The following is a 16,215-nucleotide window of genomic DNA, read 5'->3' as shown; positions in this document are numbered from 1 at the left end:
AGTGCAGTAGGAATCGGAGCGGTTTTATCTCAAGTATGTGATGGTGTAGAAAGAATCATAGGGTTTGCCTCTAGAAGACTCCAGGGTGCTGAAGTTTCATACTCAGTAATTGAGAAGGAGGCTCTTGCGTGCTGTTGGGGAACTAAGCATTTGCGTTATTTTGTTTGGGGTTTGCCCTTCAAGGTCCGCACAGATCACAAACCTTTAGTGCATTTGTTCAAGGGAGGCAGAGGTCTGGAAGGAAATGTGACTCCTAGGATCTCGAGATGGATTTTATCTGTACTTGAGTACAATTTTGAAGTAGAGTACGTGAAAGGTCTGAAAAATGAAGTAGCTGATTGTCTGTCCAGGATGCCAGTGGATGTGGTGGATACAGATTGTGAGGATGATGTGGATGTGATTAAGTCTAATGAAGAACAAGCCTTTGGCAAAGAGGAGTGGGAGTCCGCGATGTTGAGCGATGAAGTCTTACCAGAAGTGATGAGATGTGTATCAGGAGGATGGAAGGAGAGTCACTGCCAAGATAAGCGCTTTAGGGGTTATTATCATGTGGAAAGTGAATTGAGTGTGAGTGAAGGGAAGTTGTGGAGGAGGAACAAATTGGTTCCCCCGATCACCTTAAGAGGTAAAATAATGAGTATAGCTCATGAAGGGCATCTGGGGAGAAATATGACCAAGAGGCGTGTTAGGCAGTCTTTCTGGTGGCCAAATATGGACAGCGATGTTGAGGAAGTTGTGAAGGAGTGTTACGCATGTGCCAGGAGTGATAAAACAAAGGTTGTAAGGCAACCTCCTTTTACGTGTAGGGAATTTCCAAAGAATCCGTGGGAGAGATTAGCGATTGATTTTCTTGGTCCCATTTCTAAGCTGGGTCCACGTGGAAAGTTCTTGATGGTGCTTGTGGACTACCATTCTAAATGGTTTGTTGTTGAATTTACTGAATGTATTGATACTGAGAAGGTGATTGGATTTTTGGAAAGGACATTCATGAGTGAGGGAATACCTAAGACTCTTGTTTCGGATAATGGGGTCCAGCTTGTTTCTAAAAGAATGACAGACTTTCTTGGGAGTCTAGGTATTGTTCATGAGAGGGTGGCAATGTTCAGGCCGCAAGCCAATGGTTTAGTTGAAAGAGTTAATCGATTGTTGATGGAGAACATTCAGCTCTCATTAGCAAATGGGTTGTCGTGGTCAGAGGAACTTAAGAAATTGGTATGGTCGTATAGAGTGACACCGCATTCAATTACTGGTGTCTCTCCATTTGTATCTCTTAAAGGGCGTGAATCGGGAGTAAAAGAATTTCCGGGGTGGCTCAAAAATAAGGAATGTGTTTGGGTGGACCGAGATGCAGTGGGAAACAGTGTAGCAAGCCAGCAAGAGACAGCTAGAAAGTATTACAATATGAGGAAAGCAGTAAAGGACACTGATATAAAAGAAGGCGATTGGGTTGTAGTGAGAAGAGGGGGAGTTGTCATTAAGGGAGAGAGTACATTTTCTCAACCTGTACAAGTGAAATGTGTAAACAGGAATGTCCTCATTCTTGCGGATGGATCTGCTTGGAGCACGGGAAATGTTTCTAAATGCCGTGCTCCTTAATGTACTTGTATAGCAATGCAATTGGAAAAAGGGTAATGTTTCTATAGCAATGTAAATTTTTGTTTTCTTTTAGTTATTGTATAAGTACATTTTCATTTTGTATTTTCAATTGTATTTTGTGTAAGGGGGAAAGATGTGTGGAGACTCCTTTAATATGGAATGTTAGAGGTGTTGCTAGGATGGAATGTTGTTGTTAAAGGAAGGGGAGGTTAGAGCTAGAGAGCAGGAGAAGGAAGCTGGAGGTACCTGATACTTTGTTCTACCAATAAAGATATTCAACTTCAACTTATGTGGAGAGATCTTTACAGAAAGTGTTGGATAGCAAAGGGATAAAAATTAATATTCCCATTGGAGTCAGTTCAAAATTAAAAACAAACAAAATATCAACTACAACACAAACATTTTTGCAAAACAAAAAAAGAAAACATATATAAAAATATAAAAAATGTACAAAAGAGAAAAGAATAATATAATGTTAAAAATATCTAACAAATAACTAAAAATAATTTTTTTAATCAATGTAAAAATAATTTGCAAACAACTATTTATAATAAAAATTATTTATAATCAAAAACATTAATTAATACATAAATGTAATCTTTTTTATTTCCTACTCTATAACATCACATAATTCACAACAAACATCTAAATAAAAAAAATAAAAACATAATAAACAAAGTTAATTATCAATTAAAGAAATATAATTAATTTCAAAACAAATTAAAAATGATAACAATGAATTTACTCCCCAAATGTTGCCCCTATAAAACAGAAACCCACACACAAAATAGAAATAAACAATTACCATAAATATTTAAGATTTGATGAATTAATAATAAGTTCAACTAATTATTGATTCATTAAACATAAATAACTTTCCACCCTCTACCCCAGTAAACACCACAACCCGCACCTAAAAATCATTACACAATTTCCATAAATAACTTAACATTAATAAATTAATATCAATTAACAACAACTTATTAATTAGTTTAAAAGATATTACTTCCCATCCTTTACCACTATAAACCCTACAACTCACATCTAAAATTAATTACACAAATGCCATAATTAAATTTTAATTAATAATTAGCATTAATTAACAAATAATTATTAATTAATTATAATTAAATTACTTCCCACCCTATTCCCCTATAAACCCCACCACTCACTCCTAAAAAAGCAACACAATTAACATAATGAATGACCAATTAGTTAATAATAATTAACAAGCAATAAATAAATAATTATTTATAAATCAATTTCCACAATTAACACTATAAAATATAAATTAAATAAGTATTAATAGATAACAAATATTAATGCATTTATTATAATTAAATTACTTCCCACCCAGTCCCCTATAAACCCACAAACCGCTCCTAAACAAATGACACAATTAACATAATTACAAATTAAATAATTCATAATAATTAACAAACAATTAATAAATAGTTATTTATAAATGAATTCCCACAATTAACACAATAAAATGTAAATATTAATAAATAAAACATATTAATACCTTTATTATAACTAAGGTACTTCACACCCTATTCCCCTTTAAACCCACAACCAGCTCCTTAAAAAATGGCACAATTAACATAAATACCAAATGAATAATTAATAATAATTAACAACCAATTAATAATTCATTAACAATACATTAATTTCCAAAATTAACACTATAAAATCTTAATTTAATAAATACTAAAAAATAAAAAATAATGTATTACAATTGAATTACTTCCCACCATATTCCCCTATAAACCCACAACCTGCTACAGAACTAAACAACACAAGGGGGCCGATTCCGATCCTGTATTTTTTTTTCCCGTCCGACTCGTATCGGTAAATTTTTCCATACAAATCGTACAAGTCCCGTCCGACCCGTGAAGTACGATTCGTACAGGAAAAATACAACTTTTCCCGATCCGATTTGTACGGATCGACCCGATCCTTACAAATCGGATCGGGAAAAGTTGTACCAGACGGACCCGGACACTTTTCCGTACAAATTGTAAAAATGCAGTCCAACCGTACTAGTACGATCTGGACCGGCTTTCCGATTTATGATTTGTACGGAAAACGTCCCGTACACGGGGAATGCCATTACCCGCTACGAAACGAACTTTGTACGACTCGTATCCCGGAAAAAGTTGTTCCCGGGGTGCGAGTCGTACAGGGGTACGAGTCGTACAGGCATACACCCCCGTGCGTTGTGTATGTATGGTGCGTACCCCAACATCGCGTATGTACTGTGCGTACCCCCAACATTGCGTATGTACTGTGCGTACCCCCAACATCGCATACCCCATCATCGTGTACCCCAACATCGCGTACCCCAACATCGCATACCCCAACATTGCGTATGTACGGTGCGTACATACGCGATGTTGGGGCATGTGATGTTGGGGTACGTGATGTTGGGAGTATGCACAGTACATACGCAATGTTGGGGGTACGCACAGTACATACGCGATGTTGGGGTATGCGATGATGGGGTACGCAATGTTGGGGTACGCGATGTTGGGGGTACGCACAGTACATAAGTGATGTTGGGGTACGCACGGTACATACACAACGCACGGGGGTGTATGCCTGTACGACTCGTACCCCTGGGGACTCTGCTTTTACAGCTGTTTTTGGCTCCCGTAAGAAAAGAGCCGTACGGAGTGCCGTAGGGACGAATCCTACTTGCTGGGCTGGAAGCCGCTGCTTAAATACATACAGACGTCACGTGCAAGCTGTTCTGGATCAGAATCGTTGGTTTATTTTAGCTGTATGGTCTTTTGTATGAGTTGTATGGAAAGAGGCTTTCTGTACGAATCGTACTTCCTAGGTTGTAAGAAAAGTTTACCGGGTGCGAGTTGTACGGGAAAAACGCTCCATACAACGATTTGTACAGCCTTTTTCTAGGATTGGAATCGGCCCCAAAATGTAATTAAATTAAATTAATAACTACTAAAAATGTAACACATATATTAAAAGAAAAAAGCAATACTTATACATAAAAAATAGATTACATACTTTCAAAATACATACTAAAATACATAACACTAATTAAAACATTGATATTTTAAACAACTATAATTTTTCAAACGATATTAATGACGTTGATATTTGAAAAAACAATATTTCTTACCTCCAAGCCGATATTCTTGACTATGATATTGTTGCTGTCGATATTTCCAACTCGATATATGTGTATGTCGACATTTAAAACTCGATATTCTGTCTGTGCACCCATTTACCCACTTACATGGAGTTGAAGCAACAGCTGTCAGGGGCACATGAGGTGAAGAAATCAAGATTTTGTAGAGTTTTACGTACAGTGGCAGCAGGTCCAACGTAAGAGGGCCGGTAGTTGAAGAAACCTGTTCCCCAAGACAACGGTGTTTTATTGCGGGCTCTGTATCCTCAAAAGGCATTTTTTTACAGTGCGCTCATGATATGGGGGCACCACCAGCTAGGTTCGAAGGTCGAAGTTCACTTTTAGGGGAGTATCTGGCAGTCAAGCTTATCAGACACTATGAGCCGTTGTATATTTGAATCCGTATCCACTGATGCCCAATGGAGGTATCTCATTAGAACAGACTATTGGACAAATACCATTACCTGTCACCCTCACCTGTTCCAATTAAGGTTGGGTAATGCAGTGGGAAATATATTTATCATTTCATATGAAAATCTGAAAAAGACTTTTGGTGGAATGAAAGGATGTGTTTGGAATAATCTTTTGGAACCCTGTGGAGAGATCTTCTATGGAGAACTGTTGAAAGCTGACAGTTTGTCCAGAGGATGAAATGGTCACCAATAAAGCTGCCTTGCCTAATCGTTTCACTACACATGAATTTTCTTCTGAATCTACTACATTTAAATCAGATCCTGAGTGGGGTCTCCACACTTGGAGATTCAATTGAAAAATCATCACATTGACCCTTCTGAAAAAGGAGCCATTTCTTGCAAAATTCAGGGAGGACTCACAAACCAGCAAAAAACATGACTACTTAACAGCAGGTCGCTCTTTATCTCCCTATGATAAAGTATGAGGAAAAGTTTAGTAAACTTTTTTTAAATTGGGAAAACATATTTTTATGTTAAATATTAATGTTTTTTCGTTTTGTATATTTATTTTAATGGCATGACAGTATAAAAATGTTACTGCATAATGAACTTAATTCTATATCAGGAAATGTAAATATTTTGAATATTTTAACTTAAAGTAAAATTATTTTTCCCAATTCTTTTTAATTAAAAAATTCCAACCAAAAGTAAAATACAGTATTTTTTAAAATGTGTTAAAATAATTACAAGTGATGTATAAAATCAATTAGAATAAGTTAATTAATTAATAGAAGGGCAGTTTGAGAATAGCAATGAGTGTACTTTTTTATAGGTTTGTGTATCCCTTTCCTAAACCCCTCTTGAATCATCCCTAAAGGACAAGTTACTTACCTTCAATAACGCCTTATCTGTTAGGGACATGATCTAGCCGCAGATCCCTTACCTTTGAATTTCCCAGGCACCTGACTGGATTCTGAAGATTTTTCATCGAGCAATACCCCTGCGCGCCGGTAAGTGATGTCAGTCATCTGCAGAATAGTGATGTCTGCGTTAGTTATATACGCACCTCCTCAGTGCACTGACATCAGTCACTTTTCATGACTTTCCATGCCAGAAGCGCGGAGCCATAAAGTGCACTGGCGTGTTTTGAACAACTAGGTTCCAGAAAGGGATCAGCCCTGACCCTAAAAACCTGTCCGCAATGCAGAGAGGATGGGTGGGTCAGTAAGGAATCTGCAGCTAGATCATGTCTCTACCAGGTAAGGCGTTACCAATGGTAAGTAACATGTCCATCTAAAAGAGACATCTAGCCACAGATTCCTTACCTTTGAAGATATACCCAAGCGATACCATCCCTCAAGGAGGGACTGAGGGCAAGTTTAAACCAGGGGTCCTGCAGGACAGAGCAGCCAAAAAGGCAGCCTCTGCGGACTTTACTGTCCCGGCAGTAGTGCTTGTTAAATGTGTGCAGGGATACACGACTTGGTTGAGGAGAGCTTGGCTGCCAAAATGATATTACAGTCTTCGGGAGGAAGCTTGAATGCTGTCAACTGCTGATGCTCAATCTCCACCCAAGAAAGTGTAGAGTTGACAGGTTCGAGTGGATGACCCTCCTTTGCTGCTGCAACAAAAGATCCTCTTGAAGGGCCAGCATGATCATTTGCAGAAGCTCAGGATATCAGACACACTGGGCCCAGTCCGGGGCCACAAAGATAACTTGGGCCCGGTCGTATCTGATCTTCTTGAGAACTCTGGATAGGAATGGTATGGACAGAATGGCATACAGGAGTCCTAAATGCCACTCAAGGTGAAAAGTGTCTCCAAGCGAGATCAACCTTGGAAATTGCAGCACACAAAGTTGTTCACATTGTGTATTCTCAGCAGATGCGAACAGATCTGACCAAGGCTCTTCCCACAGTTGAAAGAGACCTTACGCCACTACCAGCTGGAGACTCCATTCAAGATCCACTAGACATCACCGTCTGAGTTCACCGCCCTGGCGATCAGGGAACCTGCCAGGTGTTGAACCACCAGGGAGGTGCCCTGGTGTCCCGACCAAGTCCAAAGACACAAGCCTCTTGACAAGGATCCATGACCCCACCCTGCCCTGTTTGTCACAGTACCATATGGCAGTGGTGTTGTCTGTGAACACTTGCACTAGCTTCCCCTTGATGGGAAGAAGAAAGGCTATGAATGCCAAACAAATAGCTCATAGTTCCAGCAGGATGAGGTGGAATCTGGATTCCGCAGGAGACCAGAGTCATCTGATCTCCACTTCTCCCAAGTGACCGCCCCATCCCAGGAGGCATGCATCTGTCACTACTGTGAGATCTGGTTGAGGAAAGGAGAAGGGTCTGCCTCTGACCAAATGGCGATTAGTGAGCCACCACTGCAAATCCTGTTCAGTTCCCTTCGAGAACTGGTCCATATCAGTGATTCCCCTGATGCTGCTCCCACTGGAACTTCAGGTTACACTGCAGAGCAAGCATATGCTATCTGGCATGTGTCACCAACAGGATGCAGGAGGCCATGAGGCCCAGCAGCCTCAGTGTCACTCTCATGAAAATCCAGGATAGAAGCTGAAACATCAGTATCATTGCCTGAATGTCCTGGACCCGCCGCTCGGGAGGATAGGCCCGAAACTGCGCTGTATCCAGAACAGCTCCGATGACAGGGAGCCTCTGAGAGGGAGTCATGTGTGACTTCGTTACGTTGATTATGAACCCCAGCAAATGCAGGAGGTTCGCCGTAGTCCGGAGGTGGGAGACGACAGCCGGGGGCGAACACGCCTTAAACAGCCAGTTGTCGAGATAGGGGAAGACTGACACCTCTGATCTGTGCAGATGAGCTCCGACCACTGCCATCACCTTGGTGAACGCCTGAGGGGTGCTGGTAAATCCAAAGGGAAGCATGGTGAACTGAAAATGCTCATGGCCTACCATAAACCACAGATAGCGCAGATGAGCAGGCAGGATGGGAATATGGGAATAGGCATCCTGCAAGTCCACTGCTACCATCCAGTCTCCTGGGTCCAGGGGAGACAGGACCTGAGCCAATGTGAGCATCTTGAACTTTTCCTATTTGAGGAAGTAGTTGTGGGCTCATAGATCTAGGCTAGGACAGAGGCCCTTGACCTCTTTTGGAGTCAGAAAGTAGCTGGAATTGTTAACAGCCTACTTGTGGTGCCACACTATGGCTCCCTTCACCAAGAGAGTCATGACTTCTTCTTGAAGCAAAGTCAGATGGTCCTCCATCTGCCGGTCGTAAGATGGAGGCATGGAGGGAGGGTTAGTCTCGAATGGGAGGGAGTAGCCCAGTGGGATTATCTGGAGAACCCACCTCTCCGATGTGACATCGAGCCAGTGGTAGAGGTGATGGTAGATCCTGCCATCAACACTTCACCCATGATCTTGAGAGGCAAGACTAGGACTAGGATTTGGATGCTGAGTCTGCAGGGAGTTGGACTGACCCGACCTCTGGCCGCCGAACCCACTAGGTCGGAATGAGCTGTGCCCTCAGCCACACTGAGGTTGCTGAACCTGCACAGTCCTGTGGCTGAGATGAGCTGGCACAGCTGATAGCTCCTTCCATAGACATGCAAGGGGCGAAAAGCAGACGTGAGTTTATTAGCGCACCAGGGCCATGTTTGCCTTGTCTCCAAAGAGACTTGTACCATCAATGGCCATGTCCATGAGAGAAGCCTGGACATCCCCCAAAAAGGCAGAAGTCCTTAACCAGGCATGGCGTTAAACAGACACCATCGATGAAATGGGTCTGCCCAGCGAGTCAGTTGTGTCAAAACCACAACGGACAGCAAACTTTGCTGTATCACTCCCGTCTATTACCGCTTGGGAGAGGATGGCCCGGCTCTCCTTCGGGACTTGAGGCAGCACTTTCGCAACCATTTCACACAGGGAGGGGGAATAATGGCCCAACAGGCATGCAGTGTTCACTGACTGTAATGCAGGCCGGTGGAAGAAAACATTTTCTTTCCCCAACTGTACATTCTCTTGAATTACCAGTCCGGGGTGCAGAAGGGAATGTGCCCGGGGAGGTAGAGACTTGGACCAACAAGCTCTCCGGGATAGGGTGGATGGTGCAGAAGCTTTGTCATCTAGGGTGGTGGCGGTGGCCGATTACCCTTTCTTTTCACAGGAGCCCCTGTGCTGGGTTTGGACCAGGTACCTAGTAGGACAACTGTAATGGCCGTAATGAAAGGTAGGAAGGGTTCCAAAGAGGAGATTCCTGACTGCAAGACCTCCATTAAGATATTAGTCTTGACCACCACTGAACAGAGCTGAAGGTCCAGGACCTCCTCTGCCCTTCGCACTACCATAGCAAATGAGGCTCCCTCCTTGGTAGCCACGGTCGGGGCAAAAAGCATGCCAGTATCTGGAGAGGTGTCCAGTCCATTGGCCTCAGCCAACTCCTCACACCAGTCTATGTTATAAGGCTGGTATTCTAAAGGGTCAAGCGACCCCTCCCAATCTGCTCCCACTTCTAGCCCTTCAGAATAGGGCTCAGAAAACAACATAGGACCTGGAGGTTCTGTCAGCACCACTATTGGCGTCGGTCAACGCAGTACCGGCTCTGTGTCGTAAGGAATCAGAATGGGGTTTGCACCATCGGAGGGCACAAGTGCCACCTAGAGCGTCGGTGCTGATGCCGGGCAATGTCGCAATGGCACGGCTGGTGCCTGATCAGGATTCAACATAGATGTACACTATATATCGAGCCAGTCTCCTACATCCACATTCTACGTTCATCATTCTCCATCCCACATTCCATGTTCCTCCTTTTCCATTCAACATTCATCCTTCTCCATTCCACATTCCATGTTCTACACAAGCAGACAAGAGGCAAACAACGTGTCTGACCCCTGCCATGCGTCATTTTATTCAACTATGTACAACGTTTCTGGACGCTAACAAAAGAACTGAGACAGCGACTCTATACTTTAGTGGGAACCCTTGACACAGCGTTTAGATCCCTTCGGTGCACGCCTCTTCCTCTTTAGATGTCTGCTCTGAGATCCTGTGCTTGTTTCTCATCTCCCATTCTCACTGATCTCTTTTTATTATCAATTGAATCCTCCAGTCTCTTTTTCTTTCAATCATATCATCTGTTTCTCCTTCACTTTTTCCACCTCCCTCTGTTCTCTAGCTCCTTTACTGTGCACTAACCTTATATATGAGTTACATGTGGCACAAATATGGGATATTATGATTCGATCTCATTTGTGGATTTCACTTTGTTTCAGCCCCGAAAAAAAAGGAAATATTCAAGAAACATGTCCTGACTTGTCTACCATAAGATACAATTATAGGTGCCAATTGCACACATAATGGATAATCAAAGAGAGACTGAACCTTCACCATCTCAAAAGAAATAATGATATCACATTGGAGGAAAAAGATGCGTCATTTGCTTAAGATGAGGCACAGAGAAGTGAAGCCCCCGGGGTTATGACCAATCAAATGTCAATTTTCAAGTGTAACACTGGGGTCATGGCCAAAGCGGGTCTCTTTCTGAATGAGACTTATTTAAAGAAGGACATAGGAAGTAAACCTCACTGACAAATGTGTTATGGCTTCAGTCTCAAGAGAACCTCTCTGGGGTGAGGGCCGCTCATTCGCAATATCTAACATGTCACCAGGACTCACACTTGGTTTACTTACCGGTTTCAGGTTTTTTAGCTGCTGGGACAAACAAAGAAAATGAAAAAAAAACATTATTTTTATTTCAAGAATTTCAAGGTAAGTAGACATTTACATTCACTGCTGTGAGTTACTATAGCTGGAGATATCACTCTTTATTTGCATCTAGCCAAATGTTTTTTTATTTTATGAGCAAAATATTTGACAGCCAGCTGCAACTTCCCATTCAATATATGGCCTCTCTTTCTCTGAGGGGTGTGGATACCTCTACATCTTCCATGCCAGTAGTTGAGCACTCCTTGGTGTCACTACAAGTGTGAGCGATCAGGTGAGGTCAGCACTCTCACTTTTTGACTACTGCATGAGTGAACCAGGAAAGAGACCCCTGCCAGGCCAATCGCCTTCTGGTGTCTTCTGACACCTCACAAGTCTTGGCAGAAGAAGCATTGTCTAGCACCAGCCATGCCCAAATAACCTGGCCTCTCAAGAGAAGCCATTTTATGTTCAGAAGTGAGTGCTCCCTGCCTTTTTGATTCAACCTGAAAGAATAAAACGTAAGCTTCCGCGACTCCCTCAGACCCTCAGGCAAATCCTTGTTAGCCCCGGTAAACGCCTGGACCAGGGGTGACTGGTTTGACCGTCTTTTCGACTCTGGGTTTGTCTGGCTCAATTAGGGGCATTTGTGAGTGCTCAGCAAGTGGCCAGATGAACCAGGATGACCTGTGCACCACTGTTGCAGGTAAAAATCCTCTACCCCCAACTAGAGGTGAGCTACGGAGACCTGTTTAGCCCACTGCTCTTTGTTTCCTTGTATGCACGCGGGGCCCTTTTCAGGAAGTGCCTGGCTCCTGCAGTACTGGGCGACATATTTAACAGGTTTTTTTACCCATTTTAAATGATTTCAAAAAGCAAATAAAGAACATTACAATACGTCTCAGTCCCCATAGAGGAATACAAAGCAACACTATAATAAATCAGTCAATTATCCCCACTCATCTTCTTCCTCGTATATTCACATCTTCACATGTTAATCAACACAAAACAAAAAAAAACAACAAAAAAAAGGACAAAAAATCCTCACCAATATTCTAATCAAAGGTTACTCTAACAGTTGGAGAAATGCAGCGCATGTCAGTCTACTTGTCATTCACCCCCCCTGCCCTCCCGCCACCACACTTCGAACCATTTGAGATACATCCTATTACTCGGCATCCGCCGCCCTACTCAATAAAAATAAAAGTAAAGGTTCCCAAATGTCTCTGGGCCTTGAAATCTCAGGTAGTTCCTCCGCGTATGTTTCCAAGTTATCCTTACAATACACCAGATCCCGCAGCCAGTGCTCCTCTTTCGGGCTTCGTCTCCCTCCCCACGTAATCGCCACCCTTCGCACCGCTATCAATAATGCTAATCTCACAAACCTCCCTTCCGCTCCCTTAACATGCGGCACACAACAAAGCAAACAGACACTCGGCGCACACCGGAGTTCCACAGCCACCATAGTCTTCAAATTTCTCACTACCACTTCCCAAAACTCATACACCTTGCTGCATCCCCACGCCAAATGCAAAAAATCTGCATTCCCCTGCCCATATCGCACGCAGCAATCTGTCTCACGTATTCCACAGCCATGTAACCGTGCCGGTGTATGATATACCTGATGTAGATATTTAAAGTGTATAATGCGCAAATTTCCATTCATGAGTGTTCCCGTCAACTCACACACATATTTCCAATCTTTCTCCCGAATTGGTTCAGATAGACAGGCATTCCAGCGTTCCAAGCTCTTGTCCGGTTTATGCTGCTTTCACCCTTAATTGACTTATATAACCTGGAGATCAGTTTCTTGTTGGTGGGTGTGGTAAGGGCAAGCTGCAGTGTTAATAGTTTGGGAGGTTCCATAGGGTAGGGGGTATAGTGTACCCTAATCGCCTGGCGCAATCTGTGCATTGCAAATCTAAATAGTAGTGATTGATTGCTAATGTATTGAAGAGAATCTGTGGTGACACATGACCCATCCTGATCTACGTCCTGCATCCGCTGGAAGCCTGCCTCCCTGAGCAGACGCATCGAGGGCACCTCATGAGTGACTGACAGCGCCGCATGATATTCAATGGACATGGCTGGAGCATATACCGGTAACTTCCGTGCCAACCGCCCGATCGCCTGCCATGCTGCTATGGTGGTGTCCACAGCATTGATCTCGGTTATCGGAGTTCCAAGCACCCAATGGGTGATTATACTATGTAGCGGAACCGGATGCGCGTCTCCCTCTTCCACCGCCACGTGTGGAGTGTACACGTGCGGTCTCATCCAATAGTAAATGTATTGCGCCTGTTCACTGAGATAGTAGACATAAAAATCCGGTGCTCCAAAGCCTCCCCGATCGTACCCGTTAGTTAGCGTCGACCAGCTCACGCGTGCAGTCTTACCACCCCACACCAATCGTATCAGAGCTCTGCGTATGTTCTGAAAGAAACCCATCGTCAGCACCACCGGAATGTTTATAAATAGGTACAGAAATCGCGGCAACACCACCATTTTAATTAAGGCGATGCGGTCTGCGAGAGACATTGGTAATGAAACCCACACGTCCACCTGTTGTTCTAGCCGAGAGTATGCTCTCCCATAATTTTCACGTATCACTACACTGGGATCTCGATGGATCCACACTCCAAGGTACTTAACCGGATCCGTGGACCACACCAGCGGGAATTCCACATCTGGCTGCTGGGTGGATTCCGTCAACGGAATAATGATGGATTTATCCCAATTTACAAGGAGACCCGACAGGTGGCCAAAGCGAACATATTCACGCAACAACTGCGCCAGGAATCGAGATGGGTCACGCACAAATAGCACCATGTCTTCCGCGTATAGTGAGATGGCCACTGGATGATATGTAAAATGTAATGCTGTTTCCCTGTGTCTCTGTCGAATAGCGCATGCCAGTGGCTCTAGTAGTATAGCAAACAGTAGTGGTGATAGCGGACATCCCTGGCGCGTACCCCTCTCTATGGTGATAGGGTATGAGGTTAACCCACCCACTCGCACCCTAGCTGTCTGGGCCGCGACCCATTTTAAATTATTGTATGTTCACTTTTGCACTTTTCTTTTGCTTACCTTTAATGTCGCCAGTATCTTATTGTCCTCAGGGGAGCCTGTAGGTCTGTAAGTGGAGTTACTGGACCCTTGTTTGTGCTAATATTTCCCCAACTATTCGGCAACTCGCTTCGCAGTGACGGGCCATTGGCCACACCCCCCTTGTAACACCCCCCTCCGATGGAGAGCTATTTGAAGATACTCTCAGCGCATCCGTGCCGTGGACACACCGAAGGCAAGCCCATCCATGAGCAGACTGCGCCTGGCGCCATACCCCCAGTCGTTTGCAGACCGGTAGCCTCCTTAGGAGCTGCTGTATGACAATTAACCTAGCCCTCATAGCCACCACTCTTACTCCAACCTCAGATTTAAGAAAACTTATATCTGTTGTGAGAAGTGCAAGCACCATCTCACACAGGCTACAATGGCAGGCCTAGAGTCAGAGTTTAAGTGGACTCCCTTGGGGACACAATACATACTGCAGACCATGGGAGACCCCTGGTGTATCTAGGCCTTGGGTATCTTAGTACCATATACTAGGGACTTATAAGGGTACACCAGTAGCCAATTGTGCAGGTACAAAATTACTTACCAAAGCCATTTTGGGAGAAATAGCACAGATGCTGGGGTCCTGGTAAGCAGGATCCCAGCAAAGTACAGTCAAAACACACTGATACCTGGCACAAAGTGGGGGTAACCATAAAAACATCCCACTTTCCTTCAGGCTCCTTAATGGTAAAGGCCTGAATGTCACTTACTCTTTTGGCAGATGTGAGAGCCACGAGAAGACCAGTTTTCCAAGTAAGATGCTTTAATTCTGTCTTGATATTGAGCTCACAAAGTGTTTTCATGAGATCACCCATCACCACATTCAGGTACCACGATTGCGGAGGATTTCTTACTGGAGGAAATGTCCTGAATAGGCACTTGGGGAATTTTCTTAAAATTCTACTAGACAGCAAAGAAGGTGCATTACTGGATCACCTAAAAACTTGAAATTGCTGCTAGGTGCACTCTGATGGACGAAAGAGTCAAGCCAGATCTTGCCAGTTGGGATACAGATGGGAGAATTTGCTCCAGCTGTGATGTGAGAAGGTGGATCTTAGAGTACGCACACCGAGGCAGAAGCGTTTCCACTTGACTTTATAAGTTCCTTCCGTGGTGTCCACTCTTGCGTTGGCAAGGATTTCCCTGCAATCTGACAGGAATGTCTGTCATGGAGAACTCCTTGAACTCAGGAGACAGGCTGATACATGTAGCGATGTCGGGTTGGGATGATGAACCTGGCCCTGGTTCATGGTCAGCAGTGTTGTTATCCGTTTGGGCTGGATATAAGGCTTTGTTCCAAGAGGAGTAGGAGCTTGTGAACCAGAACTGTCTGGACCACTTGAGAGCTATGAGGAGAAGTCTGAAAGGTTCTCTCTTCAGTTTGTTGAGCACCCTCGGGACCACCAGGATTAGTGGAAAAGCATAAGCATAGATGAGGTTTTGGAATGACTTCTATAGCTTCCTTCTTTGGCATGATGGAGATCTGGCTCAGGAGTTGTTTTAAGTGAGAGGGAGGTCGTCCTGTTGGTGGGGTGTTAGGAGGTTTTTGGAGAAACTCGAGTGTTTGTCCTTGGGAGATCACATTGAGCACACACTTGTCGGATGTTATCCTAGAACATTGGTAAAGATGGTTTCAAATTTGCCCCGTTATACAGGTTGGTGAAGAGTGTGGGGTAGTCGACACTAACTTGTGGTCACTGTTTCTAGTTAGAATCTCTGCAGCGGGCAGATAACTCTCCTCAGGCTGCACATATATATGCAGCCATGGGTGGTTGTTGGTTTTGTTGCTGTGGTGCATTCTAGGGCTGAACTGTCTCTGGCCGGACTGATATTATTGCCTGTAGGGCTAGTAACCACCTCCAAAGGAATAAGCTCCTTCTATACCATGAGAGTGGTGTTCAGTCTCTATGATCATTCAATGGTTAGAATTTATGCAGCGTAATCTCCTCCATCCCACAAGAGTGGAGTTTGGCTCTATGATAATTCAGGGCTTAAATGTTCTACATAGGGATCACATCTATCCCATGAGAGTGGAGTTCAGTTCCATGCTCATTCAATGCTAGACTTTCTACAGAGGGATCGCCTCTATCTCATTGGAGTGGAGTTCAGTCTCATGATCATTCAATGCTGACCTTTCTACAGAGGTATCATTCACATCCATGAGAGTGGAATTCAGTCTCATGCTCATTAAATGCTGGACTTTCTACAGGGGGTCGCCTCTATTCCATGGGAGCAGAGTTTAGAATTT

The 16,215-nt window shown here is 43.7% G+C and overlaps 1 long non-coding RNA gene across 1 annotated transcript in view; it reads right to left on the bottom strand.

Annotated features, from left to right (window-relative positions):
* The window catches only part of LOC146813430 (uncharacterized), a 339,990-nt gene that overhangs the window by 26,644 nt on the left and 297,131 nt on the right, over positions 1 to 16,215 (bottom strand). The window contains exon 5 of the long non-coding RNA XR_014966977.1: positions 10,842 to 10,859. This is a non-coding gene — a long non-coding RNA (uncharacterized LOC146813430). The remainder of the gene's footprint in view (positions 1 to 10,841; positions 10,860 to 16,215) is intronic.

The sequence above is a fragment of the Triturus cristatus genome, chromosome 7 (assembly GCF_964204655.1).
Source record: "Triturus cristatus chromosome 7, aTriCri1.1, whole genome shotgun sequence".
NCBI classification, from domain to species: domain Eukaryota; kingdom Metazoa; phylum Chordata; class Amphibia; order Caudata; family Salamandridae; genus Triturus; species Triturus cristatus.
Note: the sequence above shows the minus strand (reverse complement) of the source record. Positions and strands in the feature narration are given on the sequence as shown.